At 41.9% G+C, this 13104-nt stretch overlaps 1 protein-coding gene across 1 annotated transcript in view; it reads left to right on the forward strand.

Moving 5' to 3' along the window:
• The first annotated feature begins 1249 nt into the window (after window positions 1-1249).
• Window positions 1250-13104, forward strand: part of xpnpep2 (X-prolyl aminopeptidase 2) — a 93296-nt gene continuing 81441 nt past the window's right edge. Inside the window, exon 1 of the mRNA XM_022759894.1 lies at window positions 1250-1326. The gene's annotated coding sequence lies outside the window, so the exon portion shown is untranslated. The remainder of the gene's footprint in view (window positions 1327-13104) is intronic.

Here is a 13104-nt window from a genome sequence, read left to right on the forward strand (position 1 = left end):
GTCATCTCAAATCATCTCTAATCCAGTGTCAACCTTATCAGCCCATGTGTACACTCACTGGATACTCAGTGCCTTCCCCCCACTGTGTTTTTCTGACAGGTGATTGGCTGGCTGCGGGTAGATCCACAGGGGTTTTTCTAATGTTTACCTGTTGCAGGCAGATGTTCTCCAGGAAAAGTAGGAACACATTCTGTGCTCATGTCAGTGCTCTGTGTACTCCCACAGACAATGATGTAGTGTAGCTGAACTACCTAAACTCATGTCATTGAGTGTAAACCGTGGGTTGGTTCAGTTTGGATTTTCAAAGTTGTTTAGTAGGGTAGATGAATTATATGCAGGAGTCCTGTATACTACAAGAAAGGTGTGGACACAGGATGAGTTGTTTATAAACATGATTTGGAACATCACGACTCATGAGACCAAGTCTGTTTCCTTCTGGATCAGTTGGTGGGATGCTCACTAATAATTATCCATATTCACCTCCTTGTATGATTTAATAATCATTAAAATATATAAAATCTTTTCAGTTTTTTCCCCCCACAGCAGTGAAGCGGTATGGAGCTAATTTTTTATATTTTATTTTGATCGTTTGTCAGCTACTGTACGGCGATAAGGAAATTACCCTGGATTTGTCATGAATGATCCATTCGTTGCAAGTCAGTTCTGTGCGTGCCGCAGTCTGGATTTGAGTGTACAGTAGTTGATGTAAAGTAACAATAACTCTGGACTTCTTGTAGTGTGGTTTTTGGCACTTTGGCCACCATTTTTGTTTGGATCAGGAAATAGATTCACAAGTTTGGAAACAGCTTAATAAGTGTTTTTTTTTAATCATGCAGAGGATTTGTTTTCCTTATTCTCTCCAAGTGGTTGGAAGAGTCTGAGTGTTTTGGAATAAGTGCATAGTAAATGTTAAATTTCTCTATTTCTTTATTCGGATCTCTTGTATCTCTTCTGAGTTTTTCCAAGTCTTTCAGGAATTTGTCTTTAAGAAGAGTGCATGCCTAGCTCTGTGACCCAAACACATTGATAATACATGAGAGAGCCAAACAGGCGGCAGACCACACACACACATACGACGTGGCTATTGTCAATTGGCTCTAACCTTAAACTGAAGAGGACCGCCCACTGTGTTTTGGGGGGAAAAAGTTGCATAAGACTAAAGTATAAAAATGACATGACATTGTTATATTACCTGCACTCAACCGCCAGTGCACCTCACATTAAAGCAATGTGTGCTCTTTTCAGCATGAACCTGCCGGGTTGATCATTTTCTCCACCCTCCGGCCTCCTGACTCATCTCCACTGTGTCTCCCTGTGGCATCCACGGTCAGTGTGCTTTGTATATTGCTGATGTCTGTGCTTACTAGTCTTACACGCAATGTTAGCCAGAGATGTCACCTACCGACACACACACACACACACACACACACACACACACACACACACATATAAGGCTCCTGTGCTCATGTACATATACACAACTATATGTGCGGAAACAGAGACACACAGAGAAGGAAAGAAAAGTCTTCAGGCTTTGTGTTTGATAAACAATTCAGTGAAGATAATTAGTTGATAAGACATCACTTTGATTTACTGTGGGGACTAGACTGTATCTGTTGCCTGCGAGCTGAGCCTCACTCACAAGCTTTGTATTACCATATGTTGAATTTTTAATCAATTATTATCCTGAAGGAGAGATGGGGAAAGTGCAGATTCGCTCCAGTGGGAATGTACGGGCAAGGACAATTCTGTGATATTTGCATACGGCTCATGCTTGCACTCTTATGTACAGTTCGAATGTGTGCTCCTATATGGCTTGAGCAGCTATCGAAAAAACTGCTGTCCGCCGCTTCTTAAGTAATCTGTAGCTCTGACCGCTCAGACAGCCGGCCAGTTAAACGTGCTTGTGGCTGCTGCTGCTGCTTGATGTGTGTTGGGCTTCACACAGAGGTGTAGATGGGAGGACAAACTCATCTCTCCATAGTCAGGGGAAGAGATGCCAGGAAAGCTTGGCTGTGTCTAAGAGTGCTGTGTCTGTGTGCTTCTCAGCTGGCTGTGCGAGCAGATAAGAAAGGAGGCAGAAGGAGAGCTGCTGATTCTGGGTTTATACCCCCCCACCCCCACCCCCCCAACCCCCCCCAACCCCCCCTCACTTCTCCCAGTCTGCCTTTCTCTATGCAGCTGCAGGTCTGGGAGCTGACCTGCATTAAGACATCAGAAACTGCCTGACGGGCTAATAGGAACGGTTTTCTAGAACATCTTCAAAAGCTTGTTAAACTGTGGCGTTTTGGCAGTGATTTAAGGAAATCTGCTATTATGGTTTAGATAGAGTTCATGTAATCTGTGCTGGCAGATGAGAAATGCCTGGACATCAACCAAATGCTTCCTTGATAATACTGATGTCTCTGTCTCCACACTAATGTATTTATTAGATGTGTAGAATGAAACCCACAAGCCAACATTTCTTTAGCCCCATTATTTTTCATGTATTATGTTAATTTTCAATGCACTGGAGACTGTCTTTACTGGAGAGAGCAGCATTGTGTCAAGACTTCATCTCATTTCTAACACACTTTGTTCCTCTAAGACTTACACTTTTTTTCTATTGAAACTCGCCTAAAGGATCCCTCCTGTTTTACTGTAACCATTTTGGGTTTTATTGTTTTCTGTAAAGCCTCTGATGCTGATGGGAAAATAGCTCTGGCTTGGAGTGGTCTCGCCAGTGGGCATCTGACAGTGATTTGCTGATCCTGTGCAATTGCATGATGGCTCTCATCCTCTAAGGCCACAGGGCCCTATAAGCCAGCCAATCACTGCCCCTCAGCACTCTAATGTTGGCAATTATAGGTCAGTGTGTGTCACGACATCATTGTCTTCCCTTTGAATGGCTCAGTCCCAGCTCCCACTGCAATCAGTTATGTTTTTCTCTTTGCTATTTAAACTGGAACTGAAATCCAGTAAGAACATGACCGCTATTGTCTGAATCATTGTTGTTTGGGTTGTTTGAGAATGCCAAGTTCCAGGCGGAGTTAACGCAGTAATGAAACTTTGCTTCTTTTCTACTTGATTAACTTGAGAATTTTTATGGGAAAGACCTGAGAGGTGCAAACCTGCAGCCTGTTGTACCAGCTGAATGTAAGTTTGACCATAAATTGGAGTGTGAAGTTAACACTAACCGCTATGTTTTAACAACTTGGTTTCACAGTAAACTCACCACTTTGATCATTTACATCATCTATAGCCCTAAATTTAACTAAGGCAACCTTAAAAAACATTGACACAGACTGTGACGTTTCATCTAATGCATCGCTTGGATGAGAGAGAGAATCATTCGTGCAATCACGTGCACACTAACAAGGTGTTTTTGTCCGTTGCATCATTACCAAAACACCAAAGCAAATTCCTCGTAAGCTACTAGGCAATAAACCGGATTCTGATTCTGATCATTATTAATCAAGTGTTTATTTACTGATCACTTCCGCCGTAGTTTTGTTTGTTGTTTTTTTTCCCACTAATGCGTGGATCATGGTGTCATACATAAAGATGGTTGTAAATGATAAAATCACATACAAATAATAAAAACACAAATAAAAATTCTGCCAAAGTCAACATCTAAACAGTTACAGGTTTTTGTTACAAGAAACCTCGTGTGTCATCATTTCCCATCTCCAGGAGATGCAGCTTGAAATCCCAGTATACAGTATAAAACAGAGCGTGCACATCAGTGTCATCATAAATGTAAAGAGACGTCGTCTGTCTCAGGCACCGGTGTAAGTCTCTCATCCTTCTGCCTTTACAGCAGATTATAAGGAATGACTGGCACCTTCTTTGGGAGGTTTACAGTTTAATAACTAACTTGTATGAAGCAGCTCGTCAATACTCAGTTATAGCGCAGCTCCCACACAGTGAGCCTTATCTGAACATAAATATAGCAACAGCCTCCTGTAGTGACATTCAATGCCTGTCATGTCTTCACAACTGCATTGTCTAATTTTGGCTTCTACATATTTACGTAAATATTAATTTAGTAGTATTGGTATTTTTATATACATTTTCACGTCTAAATAATATCTTTCTAAATATCGTCTGCAGGCTCAGACAAAAACATTCAACATCTCTCAGCAGTTTTGACTCCTTGGAGACAGATCTGGGAAATACCTCGGGGGCAGTGAAGTGACTCATGTAGCTGTCTGTCTTTGAGTGAGTGTTTATCTCTTTGAGTGTCCATGTGGCAAAGAAGTTTGGACCGTTAACGCCTCTGTGGTTGCTTGGCAGCCCACGAAGCAAAGTGACGCCTTCCTGACAGGGTCGGCTCAGCCCTCAGAGACACGGCCTCTTAACTGGCCTTAACAAGATAATAACGCGGCACGGCTCCCCTCATCAGAAGCAAATTGTTTCTTTAAATGCTTTTGGTTAGGGGCAAAGAGGAGTGAGCTTTACTGATGTGATCTTGAATGGAACTCATCAACAATCCCTGTAAAGTCCAGGATGTGTTATCAGATAATCAGTGCCCTGCACAAAGCTGATAAACAAGTCGTTTTGGGTGACACCCATATGATCTGCTCACTCACTTCCTGGCTCTAAGCACGCTATGTGTACATGTGTATGTAGAGTGGTTAAAGATAGGGCTATCAAAGAAATCTTGAAGGACAACTGGACTCTTTCGATTTTCGTTTGAACCTGTTTACATCCTTATGTTGTTAAAAATATAACTTGTAGGAAGGCATGAGGAAGTGTTAATGTTACAAGTGTCTAAACAATAGGAAACATTCCTGTCAAAAGTCAGTGGTCAATGAAGTTTTAGGTTTGTTTTTAATATGGCAGCTCAACACAATGGCTTTACAATGTCACATAAATTCCCTAAGGATTTTTTGTTTACCACCTTATATATGGCCGTAAAGATTTCACTAGTGTCCCCAGACCTCCACATGGACAACTCGCCTTCATGCTCGTGTAAGTACGATTCACAAAGAATGGTTGGGAGACGGGTGCCAACATTTCTCTGTCTAATAGGAAAGGAAGTGTCCTCTTGGCCCCAAAAGAGGACACTTGAGGAAGGGCTTAAGGAAGCCTTACAGTTTATATCCTAAGTCCATCCGTCATCAATGGGTAGCGTTCTAATGATGGGAAAGTTATGACCCTGATTATATTAGCCTATGGGCCGGTGCACTCGCTTTGTTCCTGGCCTGTGAGCTAAAGCAAATGTGGCTAAGCTGCACAGTGTATAGAATAATCCTGAAGGAAGTCTTGGCTCACCGACAAGAGACTCAAGTTCAGGGAAAGGTGCAAATTAACTAAACGCCATCGTCATGTTTCCATATTGTTGTTTTTAAAAGTGCAGCGGAAGTTCAAAATTACAGTAAATTCCAGACACATTTGAACAGTCAAGGGGAACCTCTTGGTAACTCATGCAGCCACTAGCTCCTTTCTCTATACGTCACCCCCATCCAGGTTCTGCATTTGTCTCCCAACCCCCCCCCCCCGTCCTGTGTTTGCACTGGCTTTGTTTTTATGACCACTCCAGTGATCCATCGCCACTGCAGAGCTGCTGGTGTTAACACAGCTGAGGTGCATTACACAAACTGTTGTTCCTGCCTCTTACCTGGCTCCAGGCTCTGTTTGCAGTCAGGGGTTTTTGTTTATGTTCACTTCAGAAGCAGATGCAGACTTGTGCATGCACTTTCTCTCAGACGCGCATATACAGGATGTGAGCCACAGTGCTCTATTACTGCAATGACACTCACTTACATAAAATGTCCTGTCATTACAACCTGCCTGGACCCAGCTGTCCGCCATGAAGTCAAATGCAGAATCAACGATCAACCAAAGGTGGTTTGTTAAAAAGAGAAACGCCACTCTGCCGTTTTGATATTCAAAAAGTTGGTGAGGGTTTTTTTTTTGCTTTTTTTTTGCTTTTGAAAAAGCCAAAAGAGTGATGAGTCTGTTGTTCAGTAAATGATCTACAACTAGGCCCGTTATTTTCCAGCTTGGTACATAGCTTGTTGACTGCTTACATAATAGATAACACTCGCACAAATAAGAATAGTCTGAATCCCTCAGTTAAACTTTAGAGCTGAGCAGCAGTTTGTCCTGCGTGTCAGGTTGTGAAATTATAACATCTATAATTTATTATAGATTATATTATAACAAGCAGCTAAAGGCGACACTACTGTCAGCAGGATCAGTGTAGGTGATATCTGACATCTTCAGCATTAATTGTCACGCATGATTTACCACTTGTTTGTCATTATTATCACAACTAAGCAGTTGCCACCAAGTATAATTCCACTTTTGAATGTACTGATTAGAATAATGAGAAACTGGTCTGTCCAGGTCGCCTACTGCTGCTTCTCCAGTTTGTGTTCCCATCTCTCTCTCTCTCTCTCTCCCCTCATTTCCTGTCATGTCCCTACTGTTGGCTAATCTAATAAAAGGCATAGACTGCGCCAAAAATAACTAAATACTAAAAAAGATTACGAGTGAAAAAGTTTGTGGCATTTTTTAAGCAGAAATGGGGAAAAAAAAAATCATCATTGTGACGGTAAATTGAATATTTTGGTGAACATACCATGTTGTGATGGGATCCCACGAGCTGCGACGCCCATCAACATGTTGATGTTCCGACTCATGAGCAAACACAGCCATATCTGAGGTCGGCCTACATTTTGATCTCAACCACACACCTGTAGAGTTTCGTGACTGCACTTTGCACGGCTGTGACTGTATCGCGTTGACAAAATCTCTCCACAGAAGAGACAGACAGACAGACATATAAACACCTGCCAGAGTAGTCAAAGCTGCCTCTGTGGCTGGTTCCTGCTGCAGTAGGTGTCTCCACGACCACATTTTACCATGATACACACACACAAACACACACACTCATACACACACAAGGTGAAAACAATACCAGCCACACTGCGTTAAAAAATGTTATCAAAACACCTGCTCGTTGCATGTGTGCTTAATTTGCAATCACAGTCCGCACATTGTGTATAATTAGAGTCCATGGAGACCAGGTGGTTGAGCGACAGCAGTGAGCTGGGTAACATCAATCAGCCTGGATTTGTCAGCGGTTCTGTGGGCTTTGTTGGTGGTATTGTGGGAGAGCCAACTGCAGTAAAGGTTTTTATGATGTGGCAGAAGTTGATTCTGAGACTCTGTGCCAGGAGCAAACCAGATGTTAGTCCCTGCAGTCTGTTTCTGTTTCTGTGTGAACCTGCGTACGTACATACGCAGGTTCACAGGCACGTATGTAGTTCCAGACACTGAAGGCGCAGAGCAGCAACATACTTCCAGTGTGTAAATCCCATTGCTTCTCTTCTGTCTCTGGCTGAAGACATTGTGCCAATAATTTCAAGAAGCTTGTGAGAGTTAGAAACTGTGTCTGATGCACATTATCAACAGTAACTCGCTCATCATCCTGAAAGTTTTATTTTTTCCCTCACAACAAACCCAATATACCCAACGTCTCCTTCACCCTCCCCCGCTCTGCCAGCAGTGTACTGGTGGCCGGCAGGCAGTGACACACATTCCAGCAGTGACAGTGAACAGGGCTGGAGCCACTTTCGCAGATGGACCTTGAACTCTTTTAAAGGGACGTCTGGCCTTGCAGTTATGCCCCACCGGCAGCCCTTGCTGCCCGGCTACAAACTGTAACTCTATAGCCTCATTGTCACGCTCCATATCCTCTCAGTGACCCCGAGCCCAATTATACAGCTGACCCAGGCTTGATGATATAACCTTGGGTGTCTTTTGGGGGCTGCTGGGGCTCAGGGGTGCACCTCTTGTCTATCATGACATGTCAACTTGGCGCGTTAACCAGACACTTCCCTGAGTGGTCCCAGTGGGAGATTTGGAGGAAGAGTGGCTCCCATGAAAAGCCCAGGACATTTCAGCACATTGCCTCACTGAGACTCTCTTTCAGATAAACAATGTAATGAGAAAGTAACATATGTGACGTCAAATGTACAATTTCTTTCTATAAAATGCTTCCCTGAATATTAAGCATTCACACCATATACTTTATTGGTAAACACAGGAATCTACACATATTTAATTGAAAAGGAATTAGAGAGTCTTGGACAATTTTATTAAGTAAACATCCCAAAAAAAAAAAAGAAAAAATCAGAAATATAAATATTTGTTTTCTGATTATTCAGCAGTAATGACTGGAGGAGCCTCCATTGTATGTAGATGTGACATGTATGCACGCATCTCATCTATAGATGCATCCAGAGTCGGCATGCGTGCTCAGCAGCTGTGATGCATTAATGTGTAGCATGCTTAGTATGCACTATAAGCTCTAGGAAGGCTACCTGTCACTGGTGGAGTGTTCCTTAATGGATGAGGAGTTTATTTACATTTCCAAAGGCATGTGCATATTGCAACGGATGAATTTCTATACGAGACTCGACTGAAGGTAAAGGTTAATGGCCGTGGCATTCAGGTAAACATGTTGCTCTTTTCTGTCCATCTCTCGTTGAGTTTGAGGCCGGGTCCAGCGACGGCAACGTTAAAAACACAAACAACTGGGCTGACTTGAAGTAAAATAAGCACTTCTGTTGAGTAATGTGAAGGCTGATGTTTTGTGATTAGAGCATCCCATTTGAATTGAACAGTCGTGAGTTGGCTTGTTGATGTTACTAGGCTGTGTCACTTCCTGCACTGAACAGAGAGGATGACAAATGTCTCTGCCAAGTGCAATTTCACTAAATGTCAACAGTACATTTCACTCCATTATCACATTTATACTCTTCATTATTTCACCCCTGTCTGTTGTCTTTAATAATGACTGCTGGAGCCTCAATATAAAGTACATTTACATTTAGTGGCTTTATGGTAATGTCTGAAATGCCACGACATCTATTAAGTATTTCCATTAAATTTAATACCTATTGCCCAGAGCATGAATCCTAATGACTTGGGTGATCATCTGACTTGTCATCTAGCACACGCAGTAGATCAAAACTGTCAGGTATCCAGCTGGATATCTCCACATCTACAAGACTGGCAAACAAAAACCATTGTACAGATATTCATGGTTTCCAGAGGATGAATCCTAATGATGGCGGTGATCCCCTGACTTTTCCCGTTGCGCCGCCATTAAGTTGACATTTTGTGCTTTTGAGGGAGATGTCTCTAAAAGTGTTGGATGGACTGACATGAAGTTCGGTGCAGAAATCCATGTTTCCCTCAGGATGAATCCTAATAACCATCATCATGTCATGTCAGCATGTAATAGCATGGTAAACACTGTCTGCTTTTTCATTTGCCAAAAAAAGACATGACACGGTGTTTTCTTAAAATAAGATTTTTAATATTACTTATTATCATAAAGATATATTTACACACTTTACAGAAATAGAAAATAAAAACACAAAGCTACGCATGAAAGGAAAAAATAAAATAAGTACTCCAAGAGCTAAAGCTTATCTTTTATAAATTAGAAACCAAAAGTTCAAATATGTACACAGTATTTCAACCATTTCTGATACACTTGTTTTATTTATTTATTTATGTCATTTATTTTTGCCCAGTTCAACATCAAAACAGAGACAGGGACTGTACATTTGGCCTGGTGAGTAATATGAGCACACACCATAAACAGAATATACGTTTCAGGAGTAATACATTGTCTTTCAAATGGTATCTGCTTGAGACCTAGTAACACTGTTGCGATGGTGTGTAAGCCTACAGACTGCATCTCTCCTCAGATTGTTCTGAATGTAGCTGATCTTGGACACAGTGGTTAGATAGATGGAGAACGTGTCGCAATCAAGGCAGGAGGGGCCTGTGCTATTCTGGGTATGGAAGTCTCATTTTGAGGCTCCAGGATAATGACAGATCATAGTCATTTCCCATGGGAGATAAAATCTAGTTATCCTTTGGATTGCCCAGCCGGTGGAAACGTGTGAATGCATTGGATTGAATATCAGCCACTTGATCCTGCAGACACCCACTCTGAAGGCCAACATGATACAGTTTGATGGGCTTAGAGATTCACAAGGTAAAATCATGGAATGTGTTGCGTGCCAACTCTGTTTCCATTTTCTCAATGAATGAAACGTTTGGTGCAGTGTCATTTTAGAGAAACTGTGTCTGGTAGAGAACTGAGTGTAGAATGACGATAGGATGAACAAAAAAAAAAAGAAAAACTAAAAACCTTGTGTTTTTCTGTGAAGTTTTTGTGTCTATAGCTATTGGGAAACAGAGCTCAATGGCTAAGCTAATATTTTAAAACCTTCTGCTAGCTTATTCTCATCTCCATGAGTAACACATATCTACCTCCCTGCTCACCCCTACTCCTTACACACTCCCAGCCAAATGCATTTGGACAAAAAGAACTAAACACAATGGGGCAAGTTCTCAGCACAAACATTTTTCTACCAGGAAAACATGCTAACAAGTGCATAGGAACATTACTCAGGCCTTGTGATGGTCACAGAGAAGAGGAACTGGAGAGGAAACATTGAGAGGATAGGAATCGTTTCTCTTGTGTAAGCCTTGCTGGAAAAGACCATTAAGGAAAATGGTTTTGCTCCCCGAGCATAATGTATTGGTTTACCATTTCAGTTTGAGCCTGGACGTGCTTGTCCTTCCACACCACAAGGCCCATTAACCTGATGTGCAGGGGAGGGCTGTGGGCTATGATCTACAAGAAAAGAATGCCTGAAAGCTTTCACGTGTCCACGACATATTGTGCTGCAGACTACTTTTCTATTTTGTTACATCCACAAAAGATACAGCTTGTCACACTGTATTCAAAAAAGTAAGCTTTGGACAACCAGCTAGACAAGAATCAGACAAAAAAATTGTCACAATACACTGGAAAACCATTCCATATCAAGAGACTCTTGTTTTCAGGGTGTATTTTTCCAGCAGCATAATGGAATTGCAAAAGTGCAGCCTTGCGAACCCATACAGAGAAGTCTTGGAGCAAAGCCACGTCTATTTGTTGGGACTTGTTGACACTGGAGGCTTTGGATCAGTGGGATATTTGGCTTTTGGTTTTTGGATTCAACTGATAACCAGACCAAGATTAAAAAGGGTACTCGACATAAACATTGGTTTGCTCTGGTCTCTGAAAGGGCAGCATGGCTGGTGCAGATGGTGAGGATACATTCATGAAGAACAGTGCGGATACAGACGTTGCTCGGCTCCGTAACAAAAACTTCTGAGATGGGGGAAATATTGATTTGAACCCCTTGTCATGACCTAGTCGACTTCCAGCATCCCAACTCCTGCGGCTTTGAACTTCCATCCCCAGCTCATATCTTCCTACTATCTTCCCCAATAATACATGAGACATCCTGAGCAAAGCTGTCTCACTCCCGAGGAGCATTAATGAAATCTACATCTCTGTCTAAGCGGATATGAAAAAAAAAAATGGTGGAACTGAAATTATTACTCTTCACAGTGCCCTAGGATTTAATACATTTTTAATCAAGGTGAGCTTGGCTGGGTGGATTACCACTGTGATTTTAGATGCTCTCTTAATAAAAGCTTCTCATGCTGGGACTGAGAAGACTCTGCATTTTATTATAATATTTGCATGAGACATGGCGAGAGGGAAAAGGTGTTGGAAATCTAGGTTAACCTGCCAGTTGCTTATTTGGTCAAAACCGACTGACGGCGTATAGTGTTTGATGATTGAATGGCAGCGGATTGAAATCAGATTTTCACCTAAAATCTGAATGGGGGGAAAAAAAACCAAAACAACCAATATAATTAGGAAGTCGCTCCGCACACCTAATACACAACCAACGATTGCAAGGTGGCTGCTCTACAGGTTACAATCCTAATATGTTACATGGTTACACACTGAATCAGCAGGGGTTTTGGGACTGGGAAGGGGGAAGGGTGTGGTTTCAGTCTAAGCCAATTTAACAATGAGCTCAGACTAAGTGGCCCCGGCCAGCCTTGGGGAGATCCATCTGAGAAAGATTAACTCTAGGATTTAATGAGCGTAATGATCAAAGCCACGACCACCTGTGCAGTGGAAGGGCAGACTAGAAAGGCAACTGTACCCAACATAGTGTAGGGAACGGATCATGACTAGAAAGGATTGAATCTGGATACATGGCTATATCGGTGAATACATACAGGGAGAGTAAAGATACAGTATACGAAAATATGCTCATATAAGCTTTAAATGTACTGTATGTTTGTGTTTTGTTAAATAAATGCACAAAATAGACTGCTCTAGTACAAGCCTCTATCACAGCACCCTGAGAAAAAAGAAATAAAACTACTTAAACACAGAAATAAACATAAACAGTAATATATTCCAGTATGATGGAAAGGCATAGCATTTTGTCAGTGAAAGATATCGGTCAAGGGGTCAAACCAGCCTTATGCTGAATATTAAAACAGCCAGAGCCCGAGTGTGAGGCTGATCACTGTGGCGTATTAACTGAGCTGTTGTTTGCTTTGAAACCGTTTCCTGTTTTTTTTTTTTCTTTTTTCTTTTTTTTTTCTTTTCTTTTTGGTCTAATTTAACTTGTCCTCCTCGCTAACATTATCTCACGTGGGATTTCTGTTTGCAGAAATTTAAAATGCATAATGTGTCAGTGTATCAAGACTTCAAACAAGAGGTAATGTGTTTCTTCCTAACCTTTCATTCCTTTGTTCCTGGCAGCATTGTGGAGAAGGTTATTATTTGGCACTTCATTAAAAGGCAAGGCGGCCTGTCGGTGGAGCAGACCGCCACTGCCAGTTAACAGTCGTGTAGAGCGGCTGCGCAGGGCAGCAGTGTGGTGCGAAGGCTGGGGATTGGGGACAGGATTGGGATTGGGATTTGGGGTCAAAGGACTCATCCAAGGTGGGGCATGTTACAGTAACCTTGAGCGTGTCAGTAAACCCCTCCCTAAGGTGTTAATGAGTTCAGAAACACCAGAATAGCTTTGGATTAAAGAATCTCCTAAACGAAGGAATTATTCTGTCACTTAAATAGATTGTTTTGACAATATGTGCTCTCTTTTCAGTCCAACTTTACTTTGCACGTGGACGTACTGTCATTAGGAGGTACAAAGCACCGTTAATGATGATAACTAAGTGATGGTTTATCATGACGTTCAGATGTGACGCTCTTGCTCTTCCATTTTA

This window comes from Seriola dumerili, unplaced genomic scaffold (genome assembly GCF_002260705.1).
Source record: "Seriola dumerili isolate Sdu_G_001 unplaced genomic scaffold, Sdu_1.0 BDQW01000331.1, whole genome shotgun sequence".
Lineage (NCBI taxonomy): Eukaryota > Metazoa > Chordata > Actinopteri > Carangiformes > Carangidae > Seriola > Seriola dumerili.